Here is a 24,304-nt window from a genome sequence, read left to right on the forward strand (position 1 = left end):
GGCTGACGGCTGTTAACTGTTGCCAGAAGTGTATCTAGGTTTTCTAGCCTGCCCTTACGCCACCTGAATCCACTGCCTTGCACTACCTGCATCCCCTGCCTTGCTCTGCATGCATTCCCTGTCTTGCGCCAACTGCATCCCCTGCGTTGTTCCACCTGCATCTCTGCCTTGCTCTGCCTGCATCCCCTGCCTTGCTCTGCCAGCATCCTCTGCATTGTTCCACCTGCATCCCCTACCTTGCTCTGGCTTCTGGAAGGCCACAGGCTGGGAGCAGTATATGGTTGGCCCAAGTGAAGTAATGGTAGTGGACCTAGGAGCCGACAGCTCTCTATTCTGCTACAGTTGTCAAGAATATCCACTTTTTGAAATGCCGATACTGTTATGAGTGTTGTGGGCCGATGCCGCCCACCGCCAGACCACCTATCTGGCATTTGCCAGTATTTCCAGTTCACCAGTCCGATGTTGATTGGAACGGAGTGGCGGTCATTGAATGGAGCAGCGGTCATTGAATGGAGCGGTGGTCTCTGGTGCGCTACCGATATACCAATGTCTAAGGGACTGAAGGAGGTAATCAACTCTTCTCCATAGGCTGCCCTGTGTATAAGGACCCCTAGTCTAGAGATCAGTGGGAACCTTGCAATCCCACATATGTCACTGTGTGGAGGGGTTACCACGGGCCCACTTTATTGAAACATCCAAAAGAGAATGAGTTACAATAAGTCATCCCCAGCCCAAGTGAGAAAGGTGTTGATGGTGGAAAAAGGAACCTAGAACTCATCACCTACCACCACAGGACAGAGCAATAGGGTCAGCATGCACAAGGACCATAGTGTGGCACACAGGGGCTTCATAAACATGGCATGAGGGCACCAGGCACTCGACCCAGGGCCTGCACTGTGCTGTGTGAGCAGCAGATGGCGCCCTCTCTGCTCTTTTCTCACCTGCCGAGTATGTGAGCGTCACACAGCCTGTGCGCTCATTACTGAGCATCCTCTCACTTTAATTCCTGGTGGTGCAGGTTTGTCGTCAGCTCAGCCCTGTTCCCCCTTGCTTTGCTGTAAGGACAGCTGCTGCGGGGGCAACTTCTGAAACTTTCCTCAAGGTGTCCGGGGCAGGGGGAGGAGAGGCCTTCACTCACTTCCGGCCAGGTGCCCGCTCTTACTGCTCCATGTGTTTGTTATGTCTGCTGGACAGGAACAGAAACAGAGAAGTCGCTGTAAGCCTGGACTCTTCATGTGCTGGAGGGCAGGTCTGTCTGTTGTTATGCGGAGGAATCTCCTGCACGGCAACAGATTTTTACTTTTGCTGGTGTCGGCATGCCTCTGACCTGCCGGGCCCCTGACTCCCCGGGCCTGGTCACAGTGGCGACCACTGCGACTGTGGTAGTTACACCCCTTACTGTACATGTTTGCAGTCATGGTTACCTCAGTAAACTGCAGCTCCCCACAGGAGGCTCTGAGTGAATTTTAATCAGCTCTAGTCGTCTTGCACTGATATCTCTAATTATCCTAAGAGCTATCCTAGCTAGTGGACTGCAGCCATTAATCTAGGTAGGCGATATATTAGCTTTACGAGAGTGATATCCCATAGAGGATTCCTAAAGAAATGCTACACAGCAATACCGTTGAACATTTTATTGTAGATAGCATGCTGTAAAGCCCTCTGATATTATCAACAGAGTATATTGACATATACGCTGAGCTATAATACAGGCTAAAACTCTGCAGGGCCGCCATCAGGGCATTACTGCCCTTACTGGTGTATGGGGCCCGGTGAGCAGAAGGAAAGAGGGGGGCCCCTGACATGCTGGCTGCTCGGGCGGCGGGCCCCTCCCCTCTTTGCTTCTACTCATCAGGCCCCAGGGGCAAGGGGGCTGGTCACCATCACTTAAGAACAGTAACACTGCTTTACTTTTCACAACTATGCGCGCAGCATCTCCTGTCTTCACAGCTCCTCCTTCCAGCTCGTCCTGTCTGGCGCCTCCTTCTCCCTGCACACACTTCCAGCCTGTGCAGAATGGAATCTGCACTCTCATTGCCGGAAGGAAGATACAGCTGTGTGCAGGACCTCAATTACCCCCTGAACCAGAGGTAAAGAACGGCCTGAATCAGTTGTCTGATTGTTTAGCACAGTGATGATGGGAGGCAGGGGCTGCAGTTAGAGACTAGAAGCAGTGATTTACTAGCTAGCTGTGACCCCGAAGCTTTGTGAAGCCTGATCGGTGCAGGATTCTCATCCACACACAGCACCGACCATAGAGCTCAGAGTTCGAGAACAGAGTCACTAAATCACTAGCTGTATTCTCTGACAGGCAGTGTGGCGCCCTTGAGGCTCAGTCGTCACAGAGGTACTGCACCTTCTCCTAAGGTGTGGTGCCCCACCATCCACGTAAGTTGGAGGCTCCTGACCACGCTCCAACACTCGCACCCCACACAATAGAGTAGTTCAGCAAAACCACATTGCGGCTCCTTGCTTAGAGAGAAGCAGAGCACCTTTGGTGGTTCCCTGCTTGGAACACTAAATGTGCTGGGAGGTGGGTGGAGTTGAGAATACACATAAAAGAGCGGGAAGGTTTTAGGATTAGGAGTCAGTCAGATGGGGAGTCTGAGAGAGGAAGCCACTCAGAGAGGAGTGGGGATCCCTGGAAGAGGGATGGAGGAAGGAGTGCTGCAGCTGCCTCAGTGATCTGAGCCAGCTGGCACAGGAAAGGAAAGAAGGAGGAAGACATTGAACCGAAGCCTGAGCTTCCATAGGATGGAAAGACAAGTACGGAACATAGGAGTGAAAGGGAACACAGAGGACGTGGGTTAGAGGAAGAACCCTGCCTAGAAGTTCTAAGCGCAAGGCCGGGGCCCGGTCCCCGAGGTTGTATGGACACTAATGGTTCTGCAGCAGACACCGGTGGAGTAGTGGGCTGTAAATGCACTACTCCCATCTAAGGCTTGGGGGCACAACAGCAATTTGGATAGAGAGCCGGGACTCAGGAGTAGAGAGTCCCTGAAGCAGGCTACAGCTGTCTGCCGTACAAGTAGAGTTCTTGGGAACATCTGTCAGGAGGAACTCCAGTGTAACTCAGTACTAGGAGATCTTCACACTTAAAGGTGCTATAGAGGAGACGTTCAGAAAAGGCACATAAGTTGGCGGAGTGTTGGAAGGGAGCATTTCATATTGCCTGGAGGTTGACTGAGTCCCTGACCCGGAGGATATGGCACAGAAGCGGGCACTACAGACTGTGAGTAAAGCTTTGGAATTGCATGCCCTGGTGTCCTCCATTCTTTCCTGCGTCCGTCCGCCTGGCACTAAACACTACACTATCTAAGTGTCTCTTCACTTATCCTGCCCTGGGACAACAGCCCTGCCTGTGGAGGGCTATAACATCATTGCTACACTACACCATCTGTCCCGGAGGATCTGTCTGCAGCGTCGGCTTAACACCTCCCTTGCCGGACACCACAGGTGGCGTCACGAACTATTCCATTAACTACATTCCACCATTTCCGTTCCCCGCCATTGCTTGGGCGCTCAGAGCCACGGACCGGGTCACGGCTGCTGCGACACATCCCGCTGACACCGGCCCAGTACCGAGTACCCTACGGCCCTGGGAGGGCGACACAACTTGGCGACACAAACAGGATGACGAGACCTGATGCCATCGGATTCTGTGTACCTAAGATTTGTTGGACTTAAAACTTTTGAGAATGTGCAGAAGACCCAATTTAATAGACTGTAAAATGAACATTAAAAATGGCCGTTGGCGTGGAGAAGAAGGGCGTGACGAGATGGGAGGTCCTAGAAAAAGACCACGAACAGTCTTTGGCCTCCCCTGCCTGAATTACTATGTGACAGCAACATGGCCCACCCCCCAAGGGGTTCGTATACTGGCTTGGTATGGAGGCGCTGGAAGAAGACGCCGCCCCACGAAGGAGGAGCATAAGCCAGTGGCGGGAAAGGGGCCGAGAGAGGAGGGAGAAGAACGTCAGAACGCCATCTTGGAGAGAGACAGGAGGAGGCCTGCGGAGCGCGGGGAAGTGGATCTCCCCTGCGCCATGGCTGAAGGCTCCAACCCAGCGTCCGAGATGAATCGCCAGCAGCTGAAGGAAGAAATAGCCCAACTGACGCGCCGCCTGCAACTGAGGCAGGAAGTGCTATGGACCTTGAATCTGCAGCGCGCCCAGGAGGGGCCTACACCTGCGTTACTCGCGACATCGGTACCCGCCGTTGCTACACCGGACCTCTTCCAGGCAGACCCTGTGGAGCCTGAAACCGCTGCCATGCCACCGGCAGCGTACCTTGTTCCCTCCCTGCCGCTACTACCGGAGGAGTTGTACACAGCACAGGGAGCTGAAGCGGAGGAAGAGAAGCCCCCGTCCGGACCTGATGCGGCTGCGCAGGTCCCTACAGGACCCCCACGTACCCGGAGCCGCCGTTAGCTCCACCATCATCCCCGGTGTCTCACCGGGCAGCACCCACTGCCACTACGCCTGCACGGAGCAGAGACTGCACCGCCGGGAGGCACCAGGTATACACCCCGGCCCTCCTAATGGGTTGCCCCCCCGAATTCACGTTGTCAGAGGGTGGCTTGTGGGAACTCGAAATGGGGCACTTGGAAGAGTCAGCTGGGGGCACTAGACTGTCAGAAATGGGGAGGTGGAAGAGGTCCCTACTGAGAAGGGTATGGCTGGAACAGGCGCACACAATTCGGCATCTTCGGGGATTGGAGGAGTCTAGGTCGCTTTGGGATAGTGACCTCGGGATCCCTTGGCTGCTGAGTCCCCATGTAGTCGCCTATCAGCGCCAACAAGCTGTGGCATCCCTCGGTGCTAGGCCACGCACCAGAGCACCGGAACTAGCAAGCTTCACCCCACTGGAGGAAGAGTACCTGAGGACTGCCCATGCATTCCTTTCATCTGGTAGCAGTTCCCAATCATCAGCTTCCAGAACCCCAGGAGGGAACAACAGACCATTAGTCAAGATGTTTCCTTAATATAACTCTCGTTACCCAGGAGGGTATGTGCACAGTTGTGCCATTGTTTCCTATTTTTGTACCAGTTTTCCTATTTTTGGTTATCATGTCCTAGTTTATTTTTCCAGTGTTGCCCTGTTTTGTTGGCAGCCTTTCCATTGAACTAAGGAGATCATGAACGCTGAATGGTCCTGAACTGCAGTTGTAAATAGTTGCACCTCTTTAGGTGCCCTCTAGTGGTTTTACATAGAACACTTTGCGAAGATAACGTCTACCTCATTTGGAGCATGGCTCCAATCAAAGGACACTGCAAGAGATCCCGGCCGGGAGCGGTGTACAGCCATTACAAGAATTATTGAAAAGTTTAATGTGAAGTATTTGATAATGATGTGTCTTATGAGAGTAAATGGCTTTTATATATAGAATGTTAAAATAAAGAGATAAGAGATTTGGATAGAGAATAATAAAGAATTGAAAATGTAGATGATGAACCAGGCACCACGGTTGTCACTCAGAGTTAAGAGAAAAGAAATGTGTTGATGAAGAATACTGAAGTGGTAGTGAGTAACAGACAATAGCACTTTGAATTAAATATTGTATGGAAAATTGCACTTTTGACTTAGGATTTTAGGTAGTTAATTAAGAATTGTTTGCAACGTTCAAGAATGAGTGCCTCTCACATTGGGAAGTTTAGTATAAGAAATATTTATTCAGCATTACAAAAATTTGCAAGTTCCTGTATTGTCAACTTTGTTTACCTTGCAGCTGGCGGACGTGCTGTGTTTAACGGGGGGTATGTGGCGCCCCTGAGGCTCAGTCGACACAGAGGTACTGCACCTTCTCCTAAGGTGTGGTGCCCCACCATCCAGGTAAGTTGGAGGCTCCTGACCACGCTCCAACACTTGCACCCCACACAATAAAGTAGTTCAGCAAAACCACATTGCGGCTCCTTAGTTAGAGAGAAGCAGAGCACCTTTGGTGATTCCCTGCTTGGAACACTAAATGTGCTGGGAGGTGGGTGGAGTTGAGAATATACATAAAAGAGCGGGAAGGTTTTAGGATTAGGTGTCAGTCAGATGGGGAGTCTGAGAGAGGAAGCCACTTGGAGAGGAGTGGGGATCTCTGGAAGAGGGATGGAGGAAGGAGTGCTGCAGCTGCCTCAGTGATCTGAGCCAGCTGGCACAGGAAAGGAAAGAAGGAGGAAGACACTGAACCGAAGCCTGAGCTTCCATAGGATGGAAAGACAAGTACGGAACGTAGGAGTGAAAGGGAACACAGAGGACGTGGGTTAGAGGAAGAACCCTGCCTAGAAGTTCTAAGTGCAAGGCCGGGGCCCGGTCCCCGAGGTTGTATGGACACTAATGGTTCTGCAGAAGACACCGGTGGAGTAGTGGGCTGTAAATGCACTACTCCCATCTAAGGCTTTGGGGCACAACAGCAATTTTGATAGAGAGCCGGGACTCAAGAGTAGAGAGTCCCCAAAGCAGGCTACAGCTGTCTGCCGTACAAGTAGAGTTCTTGGGAACGTCTGTCAGGAGGAACTCCAGTGTAACTCAGTACTAGGAGATCTTCACACTTAAAGGCGCTATAGAGGAGACGTTCAGAAAAGGCACATAAGTTGGCGGAGTGTTGGAAGGGAGCATTCCATCTTGCCTGGAGGTTGACTGAGTCCCTGACCCGGAGGACACGGCACAGAAGCGGGCACCACAGACTGTGAGTAAAGCTTTGGAACTGCATGCCCTGGTGTCCTCCATTCCTTCCTGCGTCCGTCCGCCTGGCACTAAACACTACACTAAGTGTCTCTTCACCTATCCTGCCCTGGGACAACAGCCCTGCCTGTGGAGGGCTATAACATCATTGCTGCACCACACCATCTGTCCCGGAGGATCTGTCTGCAGCGTCGGCTTAACACCTCCCTTGCCGAACACCACAGGTGGGGTCACGAACTATTGCATTAACTACATTCCACCATTTCGTTCTCTGCCATTGCTTGGGCGCCTGGGGCCACGGACCGGGTCACCGCTGCTGTGACACATCCCGCTGACACCGGCCCGGTACCGAGTACCCCACGGCCATGGGAGGGCGACCCAGCTGCCTCCTGGCACCATTACTGTAACAAATCCAGGCTGGAACTGACCCCCTAACCTTTGACCCCCATCTCCCAGTGAAGCCTTTAGTCACACAGGTACAATACATAGACACATAATACATACATGTATGTTATATCACATATGCAGTAGACACAGGTTTTTATTATACATGGGTATATTCTAATGTATATACCGTATGTGTATTATATATAGGTAGGTAATGTGAGTCTACTTCATATATTTCTATACCCTGATGCATTCATATAGGCTGCTACCTCATTTTTGCCTACTACTAGTTTTGAAAAATCTCCCCAGAGTGATTAAGCCCTTAACGAAATTTGACATACAGGGTACATCATATGTTGTCTCCCCTAACTTTGATGCTGGCACGCAAGCTGATCCCGCATCTTTCCTGGCAAATGATGGCAGTGATATTCAGCCATCATCTGTCACTAACAGCCGCTGTTCACTTGTTAAACATCACTGTGGATCTGTGACAGCAGCATTTACAGAGTGCTGGCAGTGGAGAGTGCTGTTCTATGCGCCCATTGGCTCTCTTGTCACATGATCATGGGGAGCTTATGGGCTGCCATGATGGCCAGAGGCCTGTATACGGCCTGTGCCTATGCTGACAATACTCATGTGAAGATCAGCCAGTAGTTGACTTTCATAGGAGATTGTGATTTTTGCAATATTCAACAATATTGTGGCATTGCTAAATATAGCACAAGTTATCGGATTATTGCAGGTTCAAGCCCCCTAAGGGGATAAACAAATACAGAGAAAAGTAAAAGAAAAATGCTTTGAAAAATATGAAAAAAATCTAAGTGCCAGAATTGTGGTTTCTCGTCATCCACAACAACATAAGAAAATGTAATAAGAGGTGATCAAAACACTAAATCTGACCCAAAAATTATATCAATAAAAACTACAGCTTGGGGTGCAAGAAACACTTACACGTCTAAGTTGACAGAAAAATCAAAAGAGTCATGTCTTTAGAAATAAGGGGAAGAAAAAACAAAAGCGCAAAAATGAAAAATTGCCTTGTCCTTAAGGAGTGTGACAAAGTCACTGGCAGAGTGCTTGAGGCGAGATACGTTTCACTGAGGCTATTAGCTTCAGTGATTTGAATCCCAGAAGTTTGCTCCAGCACGCTATATGTTGAGAGGAGTTAATCGGCCATTTTAAAGGCTGAGTTTATTGTGGACAACCATAGAGCAAATGGGAGATTGTCCACCTTATCTCCACCCCAGGGTGTGGTCTGAGGCATTCAGTGTTCAGAGTGTCTGGTGAGGATTACCCTAGAGACGTGCTATTGCTAGCCTGAACCATGTTTTGCTAACCCTAAGCGGGTGGATCCCCGCTACCACAAGGACTGTGTTTTGTGTTACCACTTTGTTTTGTTTTCCTGTTTTGCCCAAAGGGCCGTGTTTATTTTTACTTCACCAGGGTTTATGCCGCATATATAATAAACCAGTGAAGATCTTAAAAGGACAGCGTAACTCTGTGTACAGCTGAATGAGTCTATCTACCATATGGGTTCAAGCCCTTGTACACATTTAAAGTCTATAAGCACTGATCAGAGGGTCTTTGTTTGAACAGTCATTGTGTGCTGACAGAGTCATTTAAAACCTTAGTTCCTTGCCCCCTGTCGTATATAGACCTTCCAGCATCTTCACCATTTTTCAGCACCACTGCAGTCCAGCTGCACCATATTGTAAGCGCAACTTCTGACCCCTTAGAGCATAATGCAGCCACCACACATAATATAATGAACCCCCCATAGAATATAATGCAGCTCCCCTCATATAGTATAATGCAGCCCCCCATAGAATATAATGTAGCCCCTCATAAATTATAATGAAGCCCCAAAAGAATATAATCTAGCCCCCCATAGAATTCAATGTAGCCTCCTCATATAGTATAATGTAGCCCCATCATAGAGTATGAAGTAATCACCCCCATAGAATATAATAAATATAATACAACCCCCCATACAATATAATGTAGCCCCCCATATTATATAACACAGCCTCCCCCATAGAATATAATGTATATTGTACCCCCCATGGTATATAATGCAGCCACATAGTATATAACACAGCACCACATGGTATACAGCACAGCCCCACATGGTATATAGCACAGCACCATGGTATATAGCACAGCCCCATGTGGTATACAGCACAGCCCCACATGGTATATAGCACAACACCATGGTATATAGCACAGCCCCACATGGTATATAACACAGCACCACATGGTATACAGCACAGCCCCACATGGTATATAGCACTGCCTCACATGGTATACAGCACAGCCCCACATGGTATATAGCACAGCACCATGGTATATAGCACAGCCCCATGTGGTATACAGCACAGCCCCACATGGTATATAGCACAGCACCATAGTATATAGCACAGCCACACATGGTATATAGCACAGCCCCAAATGGTATATAGCACAGCACCACATGGTATATAGCACAGCCCACATGGTATATAGCACAGCCTTACATGGTATATAGCACAGACACACATGGTATAAAGCACAGCACCGTGGTATATAGCACAGCACCACATGGCAAATAGCACAGCCCCACATGGTATATAGTACTGCCCCACATGGTGTACAGCACAGCCCCACATGGTGTATAGCAGAGCACCATGGTATATAGCACAGCACCACATGGTATATAGCACAGCCCCACATGGTATATAGCACAGCACCACATGGTATATAGGACAGCACCACATGCTATACAGCACAGCCCCTCATGGTATATAGGAAAGCACCACATGGTATATAGGAAAGCACCACTTGGTATATAGCACAGCACTATGGTATATATCACAGAACCACATGGTATATAGAACAGCCCCACTTGGTATATAGCACAGCCCACATGGTATATAGCACAGCCCCACATGGTATATAGCACAACCCCTCATGGTATATAGCACAGCACCACATGGTATATAGGACAGCACCATTTGGTATATAGCACAGCACCATGGTATATAGCACAGCACCACATGGTATATAGCACAGTCCCACATGGTATATAGCACAGCACCACATGGTATATAGCACAGCACCACATGGTATAAAGCACAGCCGCACATGGTATATAGCACAGCACTACATGGTATATAGCACAGCACCATGGTATATAGCACAAGACCACATGGTATACAGCACAGCCCCACATGGTATATAGCACTGCCTCACATGGTATACAGCACAGCCCCACATGGTATATAGCACAGCACCATGGTATATAGCACAGCCCCACGTATACAGCACAGCCCCACATGGTATATAGCACAGCACCATGGTATATAGCACAGCCACACATGGTATATAGCACAGCCCCACATGGTATATAGCAGCAGCACTACATGGTATATAGCACAGCCCACATGGTATATAGCACAGCCTTACATGGTATATAGCACAGCCACACATGGTATACAGCACAGCCACACATGGTATACAGCACAGCCCCACATGGTATAAAGCACAGCACCGTGGTATATAGCACAGCACCACATGGCATATAGCACAGCCCCTCATGGTATATAGTACTGCCCCACATGGTGTTCAGCACAGCCCCACATGGTGTATAGCAGAGCACCATGGTATATAGCACAGCACCACATGGTATATAGCACAGCACCATGGTATATAGCACAGCACCACATAGTATATAGCACAGCACCACATGGTATATAGCACAGCACCACATGGTATAAAGCACAGCCGCACATGGTATACAGCACAGCACCACATGGTATATAGCACAGCACCATGGTATATAGCACAGCTGCACATGGTATATAGCACAGTCCCACATGGTATATAGCACAGCCCCACATGGTATACAGCACAGCACCATGGTATATAGCACAGCCCCAGTTGGTATATAGCACAGCACCACATGGTGTATAGCACTGCCACACAGGGTATACAGCACAGCCCAACATGGTATACAGCACAGCACCATATGGTATATAGCACAGTTCCACATGGTATATAGCACAGTCCCACATGATATACAGCACAGCCCCACATGGTATATAGCACAGCACCACATAGAATATAACACCCCCCTGAGAATGGCCCCATAGTCCAGACAGTATTTGCTGTTGCATTTTAAAAAAAACACACTCCTCATCTTTCCTAGTGTCTGCGCTGCTCCTGGCTCCTGTCTCAGCCTACTCTGCCTGGTACACAGTGAGTGCGCGATGATATGATGTCATCGCTCACCCTCAGTGTCAGAGGCAGAGTGGGGAATGATGGGAGAGGGAGCGTCAACTGACTCTCTCCTCCATCATTGCTTTGAATTGTACTGGCATCTATGATGCCGGTATAGTTCAATGCGGCAGCTGGGGGAGACAGCGCTGGCGGTAGACGGGCCTTCCTGCCTCACAGGGATCCCATAGCGGCAGTGTGAGGTGCCGCTAGCTGGGGGCCCCTGGGGGAGCGGGGGCCCTAGGCAGCTGCCTGGTCTGCCTGACGCCAATGCCGGCCCTAGGTAAGTAATATACATCAGTATTTGAAAGCCAAAACCAGAAATGGGTGAAAAATACAGAAGAGGTGACGAGTTTCTATTATACTTTCCTCTGATTGTTCCTTTCCAGATTTTGGCCAAAACAAAAGCTGCTGTCTATGTATGTGGTGATGGGAACTGTTACTGCATGATTGGTGAGGATGTGGTGCAGAAGTGGAGTTTTTCCAGGAGTGTGTGGTGGGACTGTGGATGGTTCGAGAGGTGGAGTCTGAGCAGGGATGGAGCCTGGATGGATTCTCAAGGGGGTACTGAAAATTTTGCCAGTATGGGGCCCCGAAATTCCTAATGGCAGCCCTGCATACACACATATACCATACATACATACACCATACATACATATACCATACATACAAGCACATATATACAGTGTATACATACAGATACACATACTGTACATACATACACACACATACCGTATATACAAACACACAGATACACACACATATACCATACATACACACTTATACTGTATATACATACACACATATACCGTACATACACACATACAGTTACATACACATATAGTATACACATACTGTACTTACATATACATACATATACTGTACATACATGCACATAAACATATATATATACATACAAGTATATCGCATATACACAGATACACAAATATACTGTACATACATATACACATAGACATATGCATATAGACATAGACATACAAATATACCATACACACATATACTGTACATACATACACATACACACACAGATAGAAACATACACATATACTGTACATACACAGATGCAGACATACATACATATACAAGCACATACATACACACAGAGCCATGGAGGAGGTTGGCCTCATAGTGCAGAGATCAACTAGAGAAGGCTACACAACCCTCTGTTGGGGATAGGGACACAGAGCAGAGGACTGATATCAGCCCCCTACTGCTGCCATGCTGTCCTGTGCAGTGACCTCCTCTCCCGACCTCTTTGAGATGCTGCTGGGAACAGAACAGTGGAGGGAGCAGAACACAGAAGGTAAGTCCTGCTCTTCCCCAACTGTTGTCCCCTGTGTGCTGTGCAGTCCAGGGCCCCTGAATACAAGTGAGCACTAGTCACCATTGGGATGCGCCATGCAGGAGGACAGAGACGGCAGTCAGTGAGTCTGGTGAGGAAAGCGTTCTTTGGCCAGCATCTCTCCCTGCATGGCAGCCCCTTTTTTTGAACTCCTGCGCTCTCCCTGGCTCTGGGTATTTGCATGATTATGGGAGGGAATGAGAGGGACCTGATGCACAGGCACTTTTTCCACCCTGCTCTTTTTTTCACAGCAAGCACCTCAGCACTTCCAACAGCACTGGCTTAAACTCATCCTACTGATATTTCCATCTCATATTAGCTAAATACTCTTCATGTGAGACACTTGGATTAAATGCTAAACTGCAATGGGATGTTTTCTGTAGGTGATATTTTTGCACCCTTCTATTGCTGCTTTGCTTTTTTGCACATTTATTACCAGACAATCATGACCTCGTGTGTCAATTAGCTTAAAGCGGAAGCCCCCACAATCTATTAACCATTTATTTGATGTAGTCACTTTTGACAGCAGCAACTAAGGGGTTAAATAGATATGGATGGTGACAACACTGATCGTTTATGATACAGCAAGTTGTCAGCTATAGTATACAGTTGACAGCTGCTGGATTGTCACCTGTATGGGGATGATAGTCTCTTATATCTGAAGTCAGTTAAAAGACATATTGGCTGTCACTAAGGGGTTAAAGTAGATTTTATTAAGGATTTTTTACATAAATGTGGTAAAGAAAAAAGGGGGAGACATATAATAAATACACAGTAATACAGACGCCAACAAGAGCAAATAACAGCAAAAAAGGGAAATATACGGGGATGAAAGATATAGGCAAATAATGGGTGGAAAGGGTTAAGGATGAGAAGGGTGAAGGAAAAATATGGTTTATTAACCACTTTACCTCCAAGGGTGGTTTGCACGTTAATGACCGGTCAAATTTTTACAATTCTGCAGAATTTTGAAACCCAATTTTTTTTTTGTTAGGAAGCTATAAGGGTTAAAAGTTGACCAGCGATTTCTCATTTTTACAAGATTTTTTTTTAGGGACCACATCACATTTGAAGTCACTTTGAGGGGTCTATATGATAGAAAATAACCAAAAGTGACACCATTCTAAAAACTGCAACCCTGACGGTACTCAAAACCACATTCAAGAAGTTTATTAATCCTTCAGGTGCTTCACAGGAATTTTTTGAATGTTTAAAAAAAATGAACAATTAACTTTTTTTCACAAAAAAATTACTTCAGGTCCAATTTTTTTTATTTTACCAAGGGTAACAGAAGAAATTGGACTGCAAAAGTTATTGTGCAATTTGTCCTGAGTACGCTGATACCTGATATGTGGGGGAGAACCACTGTTTTGGCGCATGGCAGAGCTCAGAAGAGAAGGAGCGCCGTTTGACTTTTTCAAAGCAAAATTGGCTGGAATTGAGATCGGACGCCTTGTCACATTTTGAGAGCCCCTGATGTGCCTAAACAGTGGAAACCCCACACAAGTGACCCCATTTTGGAAACTAGATCCCCCAAGGAACTTATATAGATATGTGGTGAGAGCTTTGAACCCCCAAGGGCTTCACATAAGTTTATAACGTACAGCCGTACAATTAAAAAATCATATTTTTTCCACAAAAAAGATCTTTTCACCCCCAATTTTTATTTTCCCGAGGGAAAAAGGACCCCAAAAGTTATTGTGCAATTTGTCCAGAGTATGCTAATATGCCACATGTGGGGGTAAACCACTGTTTGGGCGCATGGCAGAGCTCCGAAGGGAAGGAGCGCAGTTTGACACAAAATTGGCTGGAATTGAGATCGGGCCCCATTTTAGAAACTAGACCCCCCAAGGAACTTATTTAGTTGTGTGGTGAGCACTTTGAACCCCCAAGTGCTTCACAAAAATGATATTTTTTCCCCCATTTTTTTATTTTCCCAAGGGTAACAGTAGAAATTGGACCCCAAAAGTTGTTGTGCAATTTGTCCTGAGTAGGCTGATACCCAATATGTGGGGGAAAACCACTGTTTTGGCTCATGGCAGAGCTTAGAAGAGAAGAAGCACCGTTTGACTTTTCAACGCAGAATTGGCTGAAATTGAGATCAGACACCATGCTGTGTTTTGAGAGCCCCTGATGTGCCTAAACAGTGGAAACCCCCAATTCTAACTCCAACCCCAACACACCCCTAACCCTAATCTCAGCCCTAATTCTAGCCCTAGCCCTAACCCTAACCCAATTAGGAAAATGGAAATAAATATTTTTTTTAATTTTATTATTTTTCCCTAACTAAGGCTACTTTCACACTTGCGTTTTTTTGCGCTGCGTGCGCAGTGCAAACGCGCATAAAAACGCATCATGCGTTTTTTTTAATGTGTTTTCTTGTTTTTTGCGCATGGTTTTTGCAAAAAGCGCTCCCATAGACTTTAATTGGTTTTGGGTGAATTTCGTGCACATTGCGTACACATGCGTTTTTTGAGACAGGTCGGACACACAAAAAATGCAACAGGATGCATTTTGTGCGCCCGGGCGCACTCTACAAAAAAACACATGCGCATACAAACGCATGACTATGCGCACCCATGTTAAGTATAGGAAAAAAACGCATGCGCATGTGTGCGCAAAAACTCAGCGCAAAAAAACGCAAGTGTGAAACCAGCCTTAGGGGGTGATAAAGGGGGGTTTGATTTACTATTTATAGCGGGTTTTTATATTTGGCAGCTGTCACATGCTAAAAGACGCTTTTTATTGTAAAAATAGTTTTTGCATCACCACATTTTGAGAGCTATAATTTTTCCATATTTTCACCCACAGAGTCATGTGTGGATTTATTTTTTGCGGGATGAGTTGATGTCTTTATTGGTATAATTTTTGGGCATGTGACATTTTTTGATCACTTTTTATTCCGATTTTTGGGACGCAGAATGAAAAACAACAGCATTTCATGAATTTTTTTGGGGGAGGTGTTTACACAGTTTTGCGTATGGTAAAATAGATAAAACATTTTTATTCTTCGGGTCAGTACGATTACAGCGATACCTCATTTATATCATTTTTTTATGTTTAGGCACTTTTATACAATAAAAACAATTTTATATAAAAAATAATTATTTTTGCTTCGCTTTATTCTGCGAGCTATAACTTTTTTATTTTTTTGCTCATGACATTGTATCATGGCTCATTTCTTGTGGGGCAAGATGATGTTTTCAGCGGTACCATGTTTATTTATATACGTCTTTTTGATAGCATGTTACTGCACTTTTTCTTTGGCAGTATGATGATAAAGCATTGTTTTTGCCTTATTTTTTTTTAAGGGGTTCACTAAAGGGGTTAACTAGTTTATTTACAAAAAAAGAATTTTAGGGAATTTTTTGTTTTTTATTTAGGAATTTTTTATAAATTATTTTTACACATGATTTTTTTTTTTTAACTTTATAGTAATGTCCCAGTGTGGGACATTACTATAAAGTGTCAGATCGCTGATCTGACACTTTGCAGTCCACTGTGTCATATCAGCAATCTGACAGGCACTGCTGAGGCTTTCTGAAGATGCTGCTGAATTCTGCGGTTTTGGTTGATTTTTTTAACTATAGACTTCTTCTGAAAAAAAAAAATACGTGAAAAAAAAAACGACGCAGCATTTTTGAGAGCAGAATCAAAGCTTTTCTGTAATATTAATAAAGTGTTAAAAAATCTGCTTCATATCTGCATCGAATAAGGGGGAAAACTCATAAAAGAAAAGCAGCAATAATCAGAGGAAATTGTTATTGTGCTGTCTGGTGCGAACACCTGCAGAAAAAAGCAGTAGAAAGAATGCAGCATTGACGCTATGCGTGAACACAGCCTCAGCATTACAGTTTTATTAATTTTTTTATGGGTTTAGTAGAGAAAAATATCAATCACACAATTTTTTTTACGTCATTTACTGACTCCCATAAATAATCTGATGGCTGTGATGTGCGGGTCTTTATGATTATAGTGGCACCAAATATCTCTGCGTTATTTGGTGTTTTGTGATGTTTATTGTTTTTAAATGAACACATTAGAAATGACATTTCTTTATTATCAGGTGTTTTTCATTATTATTTATTTCTAGCAATTTTATGGGATGAAAATATCTCATTCTCAATCTAGAATACAAATACATACCTTCTACACAGCAGTGTGTAATCTGCCTGTAGTCATTTTTGTAATTGCTTATTATTTTTACTACTTTTATGGGAAGAAAAAAAAAATATTTTTCTTAACCTCAGTACAGGGTGGGCCATTTATATGTCTACACCTGAGTGGGCCATTTACAAAGTTACATCCAAAATGGCCAACTTCAAAATGGCCACCATGGTCACCATCCATCTTAAAAAGTTTTCCCCCTCCCATATACTAATGTCCCACAAACAGGAAGTTGATTTCACCAACCATTCCAATTTTATTTAGGTGTATCCATATAAATGGCCCACCCTGTATATAGGGAATAATGGCATAAATTGTTATACACAATGTATCCCTATGGAAATGTATAACCTGCATCTGGATTCATTGCCAGCAACAGAGATGAAGTTTACCAAATTCTCCTATCTATATCATTGTGAGCTGGTGCTCAAAGATAGAACAACATCCTGTTAACAATGTGAGTTTGAGTCCTGGAGAAACCTGATCACAGGAGAAAGAAGAGATGAGTAATTTAATATATGTCCTGAGCAGAGAGCAGCCCTGTCCCTGAGGAAGATGCGCTATGGAGGGAGCCATGAAGACGCGTCAGAGAGGGGAGTATAGAAGTCGGTAGAAAAACTGTGATGTGATTGTCCCTGCCAAGTCCGGGACGATTGGGAACTATGGATCTATGAGCCTAGCGACGCCCCTTATGGCGGCCATATTGGTTGTCATCCTGCATTCCCAGATACAGATCACTAGGAAATGATACAATAACTGCTCCTATCACGTCTCTCGCTGTGGCTACCACTCTACAGGGGATTTTCCTTCTTCATGAATGTTCTCTGGAGGATCTGATGACGGGGTGTCTATGATATGGGGGTCCTGACTGCAGGGGGTAGCGTTGTAGCAGATCCACCATCCTCTATGGGCCGCATCCAGTGTATCCAGTCCAGGTAATCCTCCGTGAGGTGAATAGTTCCCAGCTGCCGTGATAAGCTGTAACAAACCCTCTCCTCTATTATATCACAATTGTGTGGTTTAGGAAACCCATTCTTCTCTGTTCTGTTAGGAAATTCTGACGTAATAGAGGGCGGAGTGGCTCAGTGTTCTCATTTATTCCCCGAAATGGTGACAGGCCCCAGCGTCTCCTGCTTCGGACTCAATTGTCAAGATCCAGTCCAGGGTTTGTTTTCAGCTGTCTTCTCTCTGGACTGGTCATTCGGGGGTTTATCCTCTCCACCTCATTTTGGAGCTGGCTGGGCTATTCAGTCCTTTTCAGCCTGCAGGCCAGTGTCAGCTATAGTTCATGCTTCCAGGCTAGAGCCGCTGACCCGTATATCCAGTGATTCTTCTGCCGCTGACTTCTCATATTTGTGTATGACTCGGCGTGATCTCTGAACTCTGTCTTTTGTTTCTCGTGTCTGATACCAAGCTCCCCGACTGGATTTGATTCTGGCTTGTACCCTGACTATGTCTTCTCACATTTTGGATACCTTGTTCTCAGCATGCTTTGATTTTTTGGCTTCTCTCTGACTACGTGCATTGCTGTGACCTCTGGTACTTCGCCTTTCTGTTTGTTGCTGACTCCGGCTTGTCTGACCACTCTTTTGTTACCTGTGACACCTGTGCTGCTGCTTTGTGTTAGTACGCTGTGTGTGTGTGCAACCTCTCTTCCATCACCAGCACCCCATGGTGGAGGTTGTGCTGTACTGCACTGCAGCAGCATGTTACACCAACACTCCCAGTAATCAGAGCAATTAGCTGATTTATCGCCATAGGATATAACAATATCGGGGCTCATCCAACTTTATCTCATGTGTGACAGTGATCCCCAAGCTCCAGTTCTGATGGCCCCAACACATCATGGTGTCAGGATTTCCTTCGTTTTGCACCGGGGATGGAATTATTATCGAGGCCTAAGAAGCTGCCGCTCTCTCCCCTGAGGAATACGAAGGAAGCCCTGACACCATGATGGGTTGGGGCCTTGAGGACAGAAGTTTGATGGACACTGCTGTATGCTATGTCACAAGACATAGGGGGCAGTATAAAAATGACTACATGGACGAGCAATGGAGTAAAGATAACACAAAGATATAGTGGGGAAAAAGAAGATTTTATTTATAGATGGGGCTATTATATATTTTAGTATCATGTATATGTGTAAATTATTCATCTATCAGACTTAACCTATTTATGGGCCGAGTTGGTCCAGAGGAAGGCGAAAACCTCCTGTGAGGAATCGGCCAATTATCCTCATATCAGGGGGGGAAATTCCTTCCTGACCCCAAATAAAGTATGGCGGTCAGAATAAATTCCAGGATCAAGTGCATAGATATGTGTGTGTGTCAGCTATAAATGATATGAAATAAAACATTAATTTAATTTGTATGTATATTATTCCATTAATATGTGACTAGAACAAGTAGACTTAAGGACGTGTTCATCCAGAGGAAGGCAAAAAAAATCCTTCCTAACCCCAATATACTAAAATGTAAGTGCAAATTATAAAAATATATAAAAAATAAATTTATTTGACATATTTGGACTAATATATGTCTCTATTTGGCTTAACTAACATTTTGTTAAACTAAATACTTTATGAATAACTACTATTATTTATTTTTTTATTTTTTGTACCTTTTTATGCTCTAAAAGTGTGTACTTACATTTAGTGTGATAGGTTAATAAGTATTTATAGGCTGTGTTGATCCAGAGGAAGGCGAAAACTCCCTGTGAGGAATAAGCCAATTGTCCTGATAACAGGGGGGAAAATTCCTTCCTGACCCCAAATATGGTGATCAGAAAAAATCCCAAGATCAAAAGCTGATACCTAACCTGTGTAATGTACCTAACCCGTGTAATGTATCTAACCTTTGTAATGTACCTAGCATGTGTATTGTAACTGTCCTGTAAAAAATATATTTTTTTATTTACTTAGATCTAATAAATATAAATAATAATTAGACTTTTTTTTATTTTAAACTAAGGTATTTTTATTCTATTATAACTTTGTTCTTATGCTACTAGTGTGTGATTCAACTTATTGATCTTTTATGCTAAACCTATTTAATGCCGTGTAGATCCAGAGGAAGGCGAAAACCCCTTATGAGGAATGAGCCACTTGTCATCATATTTGGGGGAAAAATTCCTTCCTGACCCCAAATATGGCGATCGGATTAAATCCCAGGATCCAAAGCCAATCTATGTACTATATCTATGTGCTGAAATTTACTGTATGTTATGTGTGCCTGTACTGATGATGTAGTGTGGGGACCTGCACTGATCATGTAGTGTGGGTGTTGTGTAATGGGTGCAATACTTACCAGGCCTGTGCTAAGGTGAGTTCAGGGATAATGGCCACTCCTTACATTCTGCCCAAGGACTGAAAGGTGCGACTATTGTTCCTGAACTCACCAGATGGAAAGTTAGCACCGGCCACTCCTGGGGCTGGAAGGATGTCAGAATCCAGCCCAGGATTGGAGGCGGTATGGTCAAGGGTCTGGGGCAGCAATGGCAGTCATCCGGCATGAAGATGGTATAGAGAGAGTTGATGTTGAAGGGCAGCCGAGGTGACGTACAGCAGCAGAGACATGAGGCATGGGTCAGGAGGCATGAGGTTCCGGGCAGTTGACACGGGTTCATCCTGCAAGACATAAGAGGAGGTCATGAAATCTTCTATCTACCGGATATTCTGTCACATTAGGGGAATGGTCTTTATAATGACCCTTTCCTCTATGTAACGTCAAATACAATGTACTGATATAATAGGTGTCCTGTGTGTACAGTGATTACTCACCAGATGGTCATGGATTTTTTCACAATCGAGATCTTTTCATCCACCTAAGAAAAATTGAGACATAAAGTTATTGGCAGAGAAAGTGAAAAAAGACAAGATGGATGATGATGATTAAAACATTGTGAGAACAGCATCTGTTGAGTGTTATCCAGATGGAGGAGATCCTTACCGGGCCCAGCTTGGTGACACGTATGTAAATCCGGCTACCGGGTGAAGGACTGTGTGCTCCGGCCACTGCAGATGGTGGTTCTCCAGAACTGGCCTGAATGGTGTAAATGGAGGCTCTGCTCTCCTTTCCTCCAGATCCTCCCAGCCAGGCCCGGATTGGTAATATGCCCAACCATTTTCCCGCTGGGCCGCTGTCATGTGGCCGCTTGCCAGCTGATGCGGCCACTGAACAGGCTGTTGTTCCTGCCGCCGGCCCTCTGCGGGCATGGCGGTTATAGTTTCCAACCCTCCTGGGATTTTTCTATCCCGCACGGCAGGGAGATAAGCCGCCACGCCCCCCCACGCGCCCCATCCTCGCCCTAGCATGAGACCCCCACGCAGCCACTCACAGCATTGCTTGCCTGCTCTCTTCTCCATACACAGGACCTATGGTGAGGTCACAGGAGGGGAGGAGTCAGGGGGTCACATGATCAGGAACCTTTGTCCAGACCCCTGATCATGTGACCCCTGACTCCGCCCCTCCTGTGACCTCATCACAGGTCCTGTGCGCACATCCCTGCCTCTTGGTGTCTGCAGGACTCTGCTGTGCTGGTTGTCATGGTGCTGGATGAGGGAAGTATGTGTGTGGTTAGGAGGGGTTTACAGGGTAGATGTAGCAGAGCTGTGTGTGTATGAGGCGTACGGAGCGGAGCCGTGTGTGTACGGAGTGGAGCCGGATGTGTACGAGGTGTACGGAGCGGAGCCGGATGTGTATGAGGTGTACAGAGAGGAGCCGTGTGTGTATGAGGTGTACGGAACGGAGCCGCATGTACGGAGCGGAGCCGCGTGTGTACGAGGTGTACAGAGAGGAGCCGTGTGTGTATGACGTGTACAGAACGGAGCCGCGTGTACGAGGTGTATGGAGAGGAGCCGGATGTGTACAAGCTGTACAGAGAGGAGCCGTGTGTGTATGACGTGTACAGAACGGAGCCGCGTGTACGAGGTGTATGGAGAGGAGCCGGATGTGTACGAGTTGTATGGAGCGGAGCCGGATGTGTATGAGGTGTACGCAGAAGAGCCGTGTGTGTATGAGGTGTACGATGCGGAGCCGGATGTGTACGAGCTGTACGGAGAGGAGCATTGTGTGTACGAGGTGTACGGAGAGGAGCCTTGTGTATACGAGGTGTAGGGAGAGAAGCCTTGTGTGTACGAGGTGTACAGAATGGAGCCGGATGTGTACGAGGTGTACGGAGAGGAGCCGGATGTGTACGAGGTGTACGGAGAGGAGCCATGTGTGTACGAGGTGTACGGAGCAGAGCCGGATGTGTACGAGGTGTACGGAGAGGAGCCTTGTGTGTACGAGGTGTACGGAGAGAAGCCTTGTGTGTATGAGGTGTTCGGAGCGGAGCCGGATGTGTATGAGGTGTACGGAGCGGAGCCGGATGTGTACGAGGTGTACGGAGAGGGGCCTTGTGTGTACGAGGCGTACGGAGCGGAGCCGGATGTGTACGAGGTGTACGGAGCGGAGCCGCGTGTGTACGAGGTGTACGGAGCAGAACCGTGTGGGTACGAGGTGTACGGAGCGGAGCCGGATGTGTACGAGGTGTACGGAGAGGAGCCGCGTGGGTACGAGGTGTACGGAGAGGAGCCGTGTGTGTATGGGGTATACGGAGTGGAGCCGTGTGTGTACGGAGTCGAGCCATATGTGTACGGGATGTACGGAGCGGAGCCAAGTGTGTACGAAGCACACAAAGCAGGCTTTTCCCACAGACACAGGAGTGCACGGCGGAGCCCCGACGAGCTTTTTAAAACTCACACATGACGTTCCACCGGAAGTCATGTGCTGGAAGCTGACCAGAGATAATTTCATGAGGAGATTTTGACGGAACTAGGAATGCTTCAGATCCATCACCATGTCCTCCTCCGACAGCGCAGACAGCAGGATCACCTTGGAATCGGGGATGCCGGCCTTGTGAGCAGATCATGATATGTCCTGCATCGGGAGGCTCAGGTGGGCACTACAATGGGAGCCGGGCTGCTGTAGTATCTTTATAGAATCTTTATTTCTTTCTCTCTTTTTCTTTCTCTATTCTTTCTTTCTCATTCTCTGTTCTGTCTTTCCCTCACTTTCTTCCACTCTCTCTGTTCTTTCTTGCTCTCGCTAATCTCTCTTTTTTCTTTCTCTCTCTCTGTTCTTTCCCCGCTTTCTTTCTTTTTCTTTCTCTCTGTTCTTTCTTTCTTTTCTTTACTTTTTTCTTTCTTTCTCTGTCTCTCTCTGTTCTTTCTTTCTCTCTCCTCTTTTTTTCTCTCTCTGTTCTTTCTTCTTTCTCTCTGTTCTTTCTTTCTCTCTTGCTCTCCTTTCTTTCTCTCTGTTTTCTTTTTTCTCTCTCTCTCTGTTTTCTCTCTTCCTTAGTGCCAGTCAGTGTGCCCATAATGCCAGCCACTGTGCCCTCAGTACCAGTCAATGTGATCAGCAGTGCTAAATGGGTGTGATTGGGCGTGGACATGGGTGTGACTAGTGGCAAAATGGATGTGGCCGGGGTGTGGCCTAAAAATTGCTGTGCACGCCGCAGTCTTTGCCCCTCTTTCCCTTCTTCAAAAGTTGGGAGGTATGATAGGGGCGGCTATGACCAGGGGGTCTGGTTACACAATGGATAGCAGTTCTTCCAGGAATTCTGTCACCGTGCGTACAAAAGGGGACAGAGCTTTGGGAGGAGCACTGTACCTAAAAGCAATAAATAGGACTGAGCTGAAATACTGGGCACATCTGTGACTACATGTTATATAGACGTGTTAATCTCCTCTCACTTCTTGTAACCTACAAGTGTACAAAGATATTATATAGTCAACATGTGACCAGTGGGCCTGTGTAACATCAAATGCCAGGGCTGAATTTTAGTCCCAGTCCGGCCCTGCTCCCAGCCGATGATGGTAAAGAATGGATGCTCTCTGATGTTCCCGCTCACACCCAGGCATATCTGAGGGTCTTTGCGCAGCAGCTTCTTGATGAGATGTTTCAGCGTCAGCATCAAGCCAAGATGGAAATTTTGGCTTTTCATTGATGATAGGTTTGAAAGCCATTTGCTTGACGGGGCCATTGTAAAATGGGGATCGTCCTGCTGCCATCCTGGACACCACAATCCCCAGGCTACACCAGTCCACTGCTGCGCCTTATCGTTTTCTGCGAAACACCTCAGGGGCCATGTAATGGAAAGTGCCCGTCACTCAAGAGATGTTTTTGGAGGATACGCCATCTTGGGCAAGCCCAAGGTCGATGATACGGATTTGGCCATCTGCATCCAACATGATGTTATCCAGCTTTATATCTCTGCAATAAAATAAGAAAATAAAATAAGAAATCTGTTCAGTGATACAAGGAATGGAAAATGGGTCACTACCAGATCAGCTAGAATTGGGGGCAGGACACCAGGAAAGCTGGGGGCCATATCTCTAGCATCTAAAGGGGACAGAGAGAAGGAGGAAAGTTCTGCTTACCGGTGAATGATGTTGTGTCTGTGGAGGAACTGGAGGCCACATAT

General features: G+C 46.4%; 1 long non-coding RNA gene across 1 annotated transcript in view; it reads right to left on the reverse strand.

Moving 5' to 3' along the window:
- LOC141099190 (uncharacterized) overlaps positions 1 to 21,227 on the reverse strand; it is a 37,343-nt gene extending 16,116 nt beyond the window's left edge. Inside the window, exon 1 of the long non-coding RNA XR_012234442.1 lies at positions 21,176 to 21,227. This is a non-coding gene — a long non-coding RNA (uncharacterized lncRNA). The remainder of the gene's footprint in view (positions 1 to 21,175) is intronic.
- Between the last annotated feature and the right edge of the window lie 3,077 nt (positions 21,228 to 24,304).

Source organism: Dendrobates tinctorius, unplaced genomic scaffold (assembly GCF_039654945.1).
Source record: "Dendrobates tinctorius isolate UK_male_01 unplaced genomic scaffold, ASM3965494v1 ptg000098l, whole genome shotgun sequence".
NCBI lineage: Eukaryota > Metazoa > Chordata > Amphibia > Anura > Dendrobatidae > Dendrobates > Dendrobates tinctorius.